At 34.4% G+C, this 10,192-nt stretch overlaps 1 pseudogene; it reads right to left on the bottom strand.

Moving 5' to 3' along the window:
* Positions 1-1,111: 1,111 nt before the first annotated feature.
* Positions 1,112-3,016, bottom strand: LOC122890254 (annotated as a pseudogene).
* Between the last annotated feature and the right edge of the window lie 7,176 nt (positions 3,017-10,192).

A 10,192-nucleotide genomic window follows, 5' to 3' on the forward strand; every position in this document is an offset into this window, starting at 1 on the left:
TACATACACATAACCATATATTTTGTAAGATAGAACACTTTCAAACACTGTCTAATTTCAAGCCAACTATTCTTTAGTTCACTGGATGAATTTCAATGAAAAGTTTGAGTAATTATGAGTAATTAACATTAAAACTATCTTATTTTAGAGAGTATTCTATTTCTTAAATCTTGTTTCACCACATACCGCTGACGTCTGTCTCTTTTTCATGGTGAGAGACTGAACTGACTGCCAAGACAAAGAAGAGAGATTACAGAAAGGAAAAAAGAAAAAAAAAAAAACTATAGTCTTATAAACAGCATTTATAAGTCTGAATTTTAACATTACAATGGAGTAATTACTTACCGGGAATGGAAAGAGGTAATAAAATATGTCAAGTGATAATTCTAAGCTATTACATCTCCTCTTAAGAGTTTATATAGTCTGGTTTAGCTAGTTTAATTTTTTATGTAACTATTCACATTTGAAGGCTAAATCAGCCTCCGCTTGCAGACTCAAGGCATTTACGAAGGCTTTGTGAAATGAGGCACAGTAAGACCTCTATATCTCTAGGTCCACCATTTAGTTGAGATATTTTCATTTACCATTCTTACATTTAGCTCTTTTCTTAACTAACAAAAGTGACAGGGGGATTCCAGCATGGATATGAGTGATCCACTCCCAATAAAGGTCACAACTTTTACAATAAAGCAGTATCTGGTGAGAGTTATGTGCCAGGAACTGTAACAGTTGTGCTAAATATACTGCTTTAATATTTACATAAACTTTTAGGTATGTATTTGTTTTGTTTTTTTAAATAGGAGTTGTGACTTCTTATTTGACACATTAAACACTGAAACATTGCTTTATGAGCAATCAAGGTTAACAAAAGGCATTTGAAAAGTGGTTGTTCTAAGTTTTTATTGATTTGGGTCAAAGAATGTTTCATACCATATTTTCCATAATTTCTCTATGCTGTGGTGCCTGGGCTCCAAATGTATAAGCCAAGAAATACAATTATGAGTATGTTTCTGTCCATTTGTTTCAGTGTGCTGGGATTGGGGGGTGGGAGTGCAGTGTGATGTTTAAAATCTTTAAATAATTTATGCATTCTCTGGGAATTGTCAATAGATTATATTTGCTCTACGGGGTTTCTTTGGACCATGTCTACATTGCCAGTAGGCCAGTGTTCTGCAGCAGTTCTTCCTAGGATTCCCACACAGCTGATCTGAAAGTTGGTCTTCATCATCCTCCTGATGTTTTCTTATTTCTTCTTCCTCACAAGAAGCCATTTAGAGTCAAATTTCCTGTACCATCTGGAGCAGCTAGGTGGCACTGAATATAGGAATTGAAAACTTGAGCTGCATGTTGGATAAAAATGTTTGTCATCTTGGATCCAAGTTAAAAGGACTCTAGCAATTTACCATATATCTCCTTGTGTACCATGTCATCTTTATCAAAACTTCTTCCAAAGAAGCACTTAACCCAAAGAATAAGTGAGGTGTGTGAGGCAGTTAACAAAAAAAAGAAGTTCATTTGGAATGACATTTAAAACATCTGGAGGGTATACAGTTATGAAGTTGCCAATTAATACTGGAGAATTCCACAACTTCCAAATCTTATATTTCAATTTCATTGATAGTATTCAGTGATCCTTCAATAATCAATTTGTGATCTTACATGGGGAATAAAGGTCCATGAAGAGATGCTAACTGTGCACATCATTGCAGAGAATCTTGTGTTATAGCTGAAAAAAATCTTTGATTTTCCATGTACTGCGAGGAAAAGCTTTATATGTCTATTGCCCAGAAGAGTCTCCTGCCTGGGCTCTGTTGGCTTTGCCAACACATTTGGGAGGATTCAAATATAGCTATATAGTGTCTGCCCAAATTTGGAGGAAAAGAGATCCAGCTAAATGCCTGATTGCCAAGTACAAGGTAACTCTGAGATATTCAAGGTGTCTGAGTATTGAGGTTGCTTCCCCTGATGAACTCCTGCAGAACTTCAATAGTTAACATGTAGATGTGACAGAGGTTTTTTTCCTGAAATACTTTTCTGTAGTTGTCCTGGAATCCCATACTCAGTCCAACGTTGCTCATGGAACTTGAACATGAGGATTCACTCAAAGTGTAGTTAAATAAAACAGCCCATAGTTTGCATAGTGGGATTGCAACAGTTTATCCACTGGCGACTTCATGAAAAATGCTTTTTCAGTTAACTGATTTATCTAATGATCCTCATTTTATAATTAATGCCACTGCAGATAGAATTTGTTCTCAAATGTACTTTCGGAGGTTAGGGCTTTACAAAGGCATAGGTTAACAGAAATGTTCACAGTGACTTGATGCTACCTTTTTACAAAAGAATCCACTCTCAAACAACTGCTTCCAGCATGGCTGGGGCAGCTTAAAAGAGAACATAGCCCATTTTGCTTTCTGTTTTGTTTTTTAATCTAGTGACCTTGCTTTAGCATTACAAAGAGGTTAGTTTGTCTCAAAACAGACCTCAGACAAGTGACAGCTAATCACCTATTATAATTTTCAAAAAATTTCCTCCCTCTCTTCAACTGTATGAAAATATACTGGCAAACTGTTAATCTAGACTCTGATTTCCTAAGCCACAGAAATATGTGCTGTGTACCCTGACATTGTTCATTACTAACCCGGAAAGGTAGGGCCATCAGAACAGTGGACGCATTCTCCTGCTGAGAAGTGAATTTTAGAGCTACGCTGCAGCCATGATTTTCTTTCCTCAATGACGCACCATGCACTGCATTATGGGAGCGGGTGCCAGGGTTGACCTATAACGTTCACACCACCAACCTCACAGGCTAACAGAGGCTATCCCAGCTGACATTCCTGTGGTTTGTGCAGTCCGGATGAGCTGACTGGCTTCCTGACTCTGGGGCACAGATAATTGAGCTGCCTTGCTGGGGAGCATGAGACAGGTTGTCCAGCAGGACTGTGCCAGGAGAGGCCACGGTGGTTTGCTCAGTCAATGGCCAATGGCCCCTATGAACTGTTTTCATCCAATTCATTTCTAAGGAAATTGAAGCTTATATAGATGAAATGATTTGCTCTGGGAACATGTTAAAACTTAAAATCGGGGCATTGGTGGCTCAGTGGGTTAACAGTCTGCTTTTGGCTCAGGTCATGATGCCAGAGTCCTGGGATCAGGACCCCTCCACCCCCATCGTGGACTCTCTGATCGGCTGGGAATGTGCTTCTCCCTCTGTCCCTCCCTCCTTCTCATGCTCTCTCTCAGCTATCTCTGTCTCTCTCTCAAATAAATAAATAAATAAATAATCTTTAGAAAAAACAAAAACAAAAAAACTTAAATACAAACTTGAGATATGTTTGACTCCAACATCTAGATTCCTTGATTAATCTGTTTCTCAAATAACAGCCCACCTCACCTGAAGAGATTTTAAGAGTTTCAAAACTTGCTTCAAATTCTTCTTTTACAATTAACCCTGTTTTCCAAACATGTAAATTTCTGATTTCAGGTATAAAAATTAACAAAAACACACAATTGTTACTTGGATAAAAAATCCCTTATAACCCCATTCTTTACTGATGAGGCAATATGTAGTTTATTTTTTAAACATTTATTTATTTATCTGAGACAGAGAGACAGTGTGTGTGCATGAGGGGCAGCATGGGAGTGGGTAGAGGGAGGGGAAGAACCTCCAGCAGACTCCCACTGAGGCAGACCTGCCTCAGGGTTCAGTCTCTTTGCTCTGAGATCAGGACCTGAACCTAAACCAAGAATGGATTGCTCAAACACCCAACCAGCCAGGTGCCTCTAGGCAACATGTAACTTTAAAGAAATTAAAATTATATTCTATATTCACATAGTATCTTACGGAAACCAAACTTAGAGCCCAAGTTTCTTGCCTCAATTGCCTGTATTCTGGTTAATAGCAACAATAACAAAGATACTACAAACACAGGTAAGTATAATAAGGCATATTACTTAATTTAGCTAAAAAATAATGATTGTATAAAATAGTGGGTGACCCATCTCAACTTTGACTTAGAAAGGTTCTTTACAGATTATGACATTAGCAGAGACACAGAAAAATGTTACTATGGCTCAGTGAAGTAACCTGTGCTAACCTAGCAGGTAACCTAGGCTACCTGTGTGGAGAGACTACTCCTCCTCTCCACACACCCACCACAGGTGGGTGTGAAGGCAGATTAAGCAACTGGCTACCCAGGCTGGACTTGACCACACCAATGGCTGAGAGTATCAGTATCTTAGCACACCTATAACCCGGATGATAAATATTCAACATGCTTTTTGTATGGGTACATGGTTTATTAAAATATTAATATTCTTCTACTCCAGTTGGTAGTCTGTTTCCCAAATCCTCTGAGTGCCCCTCCTACCAAACTGGTCTTTCCAATTCCAGTTCTCTACATTGCTCTATCATGCAGAAACAAAAGGTAAATCCTAGGCAGTAGCATACTTCCAGGACTGTTTCCTTGTTCATCCTCTGCCTATGACCCAGCATTGTGTCCTGACACACTGGTTAGACTGTGTAGTCCTATAAAGATTTTTGATTGTTTATTTTGAATTCCTGTTAGTCATTCTGATGTATGAAATGTTACATGAAGTTATTAGCTAACCATTTAATATCTCTTAGTAATAAAATAATATAGTTATAAAATATGATGCATAAGATTTTTAAATAAATTATTACAGTAAAATTTCTACATGTACAGTCAATGGTGGGAAGTATGTGTTGTTTCAAACCACAAGCTATAGAACTAGACAAATATTGTTTTAAATATTGCTTCTATACTTAGCTAAGTCCAGGGGATGGAAGCCCTGTAAGATTCCATTGCTTCATTTATGAAATGGAGATAATCTTAAATGCCCCTTTCTTCATCCGCAACACCTATATTTCCTAGTGGATCCTACAACAGAAGTTTACTATGTGATACCTAACATTTTAAATCTGAATGGAATTTTATGCATTTCCCTTTATTTTTTATTTAAACATTTTTTTTCAGTATTTAAAATTCCTCTCAATGAAAGTATATTATAAGTGTCTCTTTGGGGGAAAATCTAACTTTTAGTATTGCTTATAGAACATTTCAGAAGAAACTTCATGTTCTTTAAATGCTCATGTTCCTCAGAATCTGAGATTGATGTATTTATAGTGGACAAAATACATATTTCATTCTCCTTTAAATTAAATCTTTTATGCTATAAAAAGGGGGAGAAAATTATGTATGCTCAATTAGATATGGATAGTCTTCCATTGAAGTGTTTTTTGTGGATACTTATCATGAATGGTTATTCTGAATAATATTAGGGCAAAACTAGGGATGATATTATCCAATGGGAAAATAATAAGCTAGATAAAATTTTACATTGTTACATTATGTCATACTATTTCTGTAAATTCCAGTAAAATATAATGTCATTATGTTCTTGATCTTTTCAGTATATTTAGGAAAAAATGTTGATGTTCATGAAATGTCTCTTTTCAACATGTACCATAGAAAAGGGCACAAAGCTTTTGTTACTAAGATGTTTCTGTTGTAAATATTATATGGTCAAAAATATAAACATTTGACATTTTTAGGGTATGACCTGATAAAATTGCTTACACACTAGAAGAAATGATTTAAATTTCAATAAGTATGTCTTTAATTAAAGAAAAATCCTAAGAAGGAAACAAATAGAGTAGAGATGGTAACTTAAACTGTACGGATAGGATTAAATTTGCAGAGAAATCATTAAAGGAAAACAAAAATAATAAAAACTGTAAAGAGTTTTTGAATCATTTTTAAATGTACTTAAGTAAGCTTTAATGCAGTTTTAAATTCCTTATTTGATTTGGGTTAAATGAAGCTAAATACAGGTTGCCGTAATAGGGTAATTAGAGGTTTCCTTAGGAGTTTACTGGAAAGAAACCAGTTGTAATGATGGGTAAGTGATTGATATCAAAACTGATTCTATGTCTAGGATGCCTAGAGGTCGTCAGGTTAAAGGAAACATGTTTTGGAAAAAGAAATCTGAGCTGAGCTCAAGAGGTAAGTGAGAACATGGGAAATGGATGTAGAGCTGCCTAGAACTTAGATTTGGGAGTTACAGAATGGGAGATGGTGTTGAAAAGGGAAAATGGAGTTGGATAAGTAATTGAACAGGAACACAAAAGTAAATGAAGTATCTCAAAAACATATCGATCAGTTTGATTTTAAGTAAGAAAAAAAGAGATGCTATTCCAGTACCAGAGGAACACCATGAGCAAATTTGCTTTGTGGCTGAAGGAGGAGAATATATCAAGGGAAGTAAGACTGGAGGCTGCAGGACAAAATGGAAGGTAATTGTGGGAATTTAGGTAGTTATAATGTCAAACTAAGCTGTAGTATTTGCTGTGGGCAGTAGGAATAGAGTTTGGAGAGAAACTTTAGAAAACAATGAATTGCACTTAGCTACTGCTTAGAAGAAGAGGTCTAGGGGAAGGGAATGAAAAAAGATTCTTAAAAATCTAAGGTCCATTCCAAAAGAATGGCCTCTTTTCATTACTATCATTTGGGCCATTTATTTTAAAAATTGCTTAAATGGCATCTCATTGTTGGCTTAATTTGTATTTTCTTGTTCTGACTTTAATAGAACATCAAAGAACATAGAGATAGAACATTTTCCTAAATGTCTATCAGTTGTTTTTATTATTTCATAACATGAAATCCTCCCCTGTTTATCAGTGAATGTCCGGAGAGGGGAAAAGATGATGTAATCATATATTTAAAGATATCTATTTTTTATTAAATTACCTGTGAATGTTTTCCCAATACTATTATTCTACATTTATATTTTATTTTTTATCTAATTTTCCTTAGACAATCTAAGTAATCTTTAATTTCAGATTTTTAAAATCATATCTAACTGAAAAAAATCCCCCAAGTATCAATTTATATTAACTATTTCATTAAAAAAAATAGAGGAATATATATTAAGCACCCATTATGTACCTGTAACTGTGTTGGGTCTTTAGAAGACTTTTTTTACTCCTAAATAAGAATTTATACACAGAGTACCCCATCTTTGTCCTATCATGGCAATATTAAAAATACTTTCGTCTTGACATTTAATGCATTTAATTAAAGTCATCACTATTTTTTCTAACCACTACTCCAGGCTCATGGAAAGCTAGTAGTAAAATAGCTTTTACTCAGTAACTATAGTTACTCTACTAGAACTGTAGTTCGTATTTAAACCATATGTACTTATTTCAGTCTTTTATATAGTTTCTGATGTTGATGACCAAACTTTCTGAAGCATAATGTTCACTATCAGTGACATCAAGTTTTGATTTATCTCCCTGTGAAACAGAAAAAGAAAAGAACTTTCAAGGAGTCCTGTGTATCTGAGAATTCTTTTGCCTTCTTAAATGTTTGACAAACTAATTGCTGGTAAGAGTCTTGATTAAAATATTCAAGTCAAATTACTGTAGACGTTTCTCTAATTTAGTAACGCTTAAGCTTTTTGGTTTTTGAGAGTAACGATAACCAAAGAAAGACTCAGATTCAGCTAACTTAAATAAACAAAGGAAAGAGGATTTATATAAAGGATGGTAAAATACCTAAAGCTTAACATTCAGGTCTTAGGAAAGATCATAGCTCAGGGCAACACTGGGAATGCGAGCAGGAGTTCGGGCTGTCTCACTAAGGTAAAGCCTTAAAATAATGTGATCTAATAAATCTTCAGCCTCTGTATTATAGATTAATATTCACAGAAGTGCATTATTATCTGAATGTCAGGGGTAGGAGATATTTTGATTGAGCCAGTTTGCATTGTGTACTGCCTCTGCCTGTTGTCATAGAGATTGGGATCTCTTCCTAGAAGAAGAAGGGGTAATGAGAAGGCAAAAACAATAGAAATTTTTTTTACATACCCTACCTGTCCAAAGTCTTAGGCAAGTACTTACTCACTCTTTTTTCTATATATATGATTCTTAAAATGTTCCTGTTTTACATAGTGTGTCTGATAATTAAAAAATAATCTCATTCCATTTATAGTAGGAGAAAACCAAAAGTGATTTTTGGCTAATGCTTCCAAAGATGACACTTGTGTTCTCTGGGTTATGTTTGTTTTTTGGGTCTCTCTGTCATTATAGCATCTCAGTATTCTTTGATCTATGGACCAAATCAACCAAGACACTCTGTGTTTAATAGTGAACAAAAGCAAGAAAAAGGAAGTATACGTAAAAGACTAAGCAATGCTGCAAATGATCATGGGAAGTAAACTCGTCGCTGATTTTTTTTTTTTAAATTTCTATTTCATATATTTTTATCTTTGGCCAGAATATTCTCAGGTCACATTTATTTTTTTACCTTGTGAGTAGAACTGAGTTTTCTATCCCTTGTTAATTGGAGTCTCTGTGGATCCTATTACATTTTCTTATTTAATATTTATTACTAGGCTTATTATTACGTGGAAACATTCCAGAGTACTACTTCGATTCTACCCATATTTCTGTAGCAAAATCTCTATTTCTCTTTGATTATCAGGTCAGTCATTCTAGTAAAATATGTAACCCTGTCTAGGAGAATTTAGAAGATATGTTTGTAGAAGTATCATTTTGGTGGACTAAAAATAAACAAATACGTATAATTCATATATAATTATAATTATATGTATATGTATAATTTATTTATATGTATATTTATACATATATGTATAATTTATATATATTATATAAATATATATATATATATATATATATATATATAAAACACTGTAAGCCATCATCCTACAGTGCAAGAAACAAGATTTTGAGATGTGCTATTACGGGTAAGAGTAAGAAGTACCAAAACCTTCTTCGAAGTTTATTTTCTGGATTTATATATTCATAGATTTAGCATTCTGCTTAAGGAAAAGAGAGCAACATATATTTGTCATGGATTTAAATTATAAACATGATTATGCAGAAAAGCCAACTTCACAGGGTTTTGTCTCTCCTGGAACTATAGCTGAATCTGCATTAATTTTTTTTTTAAATAAAACCAGTCATTTATGTTATTGGAGTAGTAGGATGATTGGTTTCAAAACATTGCTTCTTTTATTTCAACTGGAGATAGTTCTTGTGGAAAAGAATGATAATTTTTGAAGAATTTAGTTAGTCCAAGGTTGGAGGTTTCTGAGCAAGCATACTTATAGTCTGAAAATAAAATCCACATCTACAATAAGTTTTTGTCTGATAAAAGAAAAAAAAAATCTTTACCATAACCCCCAGTCATGAAAGGGTTCTAAGGTAAGAACCTTGAGGCCACCATTTAGCTGCTGTTCACCTGAAATGTGAAGACATATTGAGAAATAAAACAATTATTTTTGGTGGTAACTGCACATTCATAAGTGTCTGTGGCTAGGTCATCTTATCAAGAGGAAGGTTACTTTTTGAAGTTCCTTCTTGGCACCACACACATTTTAATCATAAGCTCAGTCTTCAAATTTTGGTCTATTTTGGAAAGAAGATAGCTGATATTTAAAAAGTCTATATACCTGATTATGAAAGTATTTTTCTACAGTAGGAACAAATGTGTTTTCATGTTCTGGGCCTACTCTTAGAGGTTCTACACAGGCCTCTTCCAAAAAATTTCTTGAGATTAATTATTTACTGAAATGATTTGTTTTTTTATTTGATAATAACATACATTCATAAAAGTACATAAACCATCTGGGCACAGCTCAATTAATTTTCACAAACTGGGCACATCTGTACAAGCAGCACTGAGATCATAAAATAAAACATTGCACATACTTCCCTAATATACTTTTTTTCTGGTTTCAATACCCACAAGAATACCAACCCTTCTGATTTCTATTACCATAGATTAATTTTGTTTGGTTTTGAACTTTCTATAATTGAAGTCTTTTTTTTTAACTTATTTTTTTAAAGATTTTATTTAAAATCCAGTTAGTTAACATAGAGTATAAGATTAATTTCATGTGTACAGTGTAGTGATTCCACACTTCCATACATCACCCAGTGCTCATCACAGCAAGTGCATCGCCTTAATTCTCTTTACCCAGTTTACCCATCCCTCTACCCACCTCCCCTCTGGTAACCATCAGTTTGTTCCTTATAGTTAAAAGTCTGTGGTTTGCCTCCCTCTCTCCACCCACCCCCCCCCAATTTATTCATTTGTTTTGTTTCTTAAATTCCACATGTGAGTGAAATACATAGAAATGACCT

Source organism: Neovison vison, chromosome 11 (genome assembly GCF_020171115.1).
Source record: "Neovison vison isolate M4711 chromosome 11, ASM_NN_V1, whole genome shotgun sequence".
In the NCBI taxonomy this organism is placed as follows: domain Eukaryota; kingdom Metazoa; phylum Chordata; class Mammalia; order Carnivora; family Mustelidae; genus Neogale; species Neogale vison.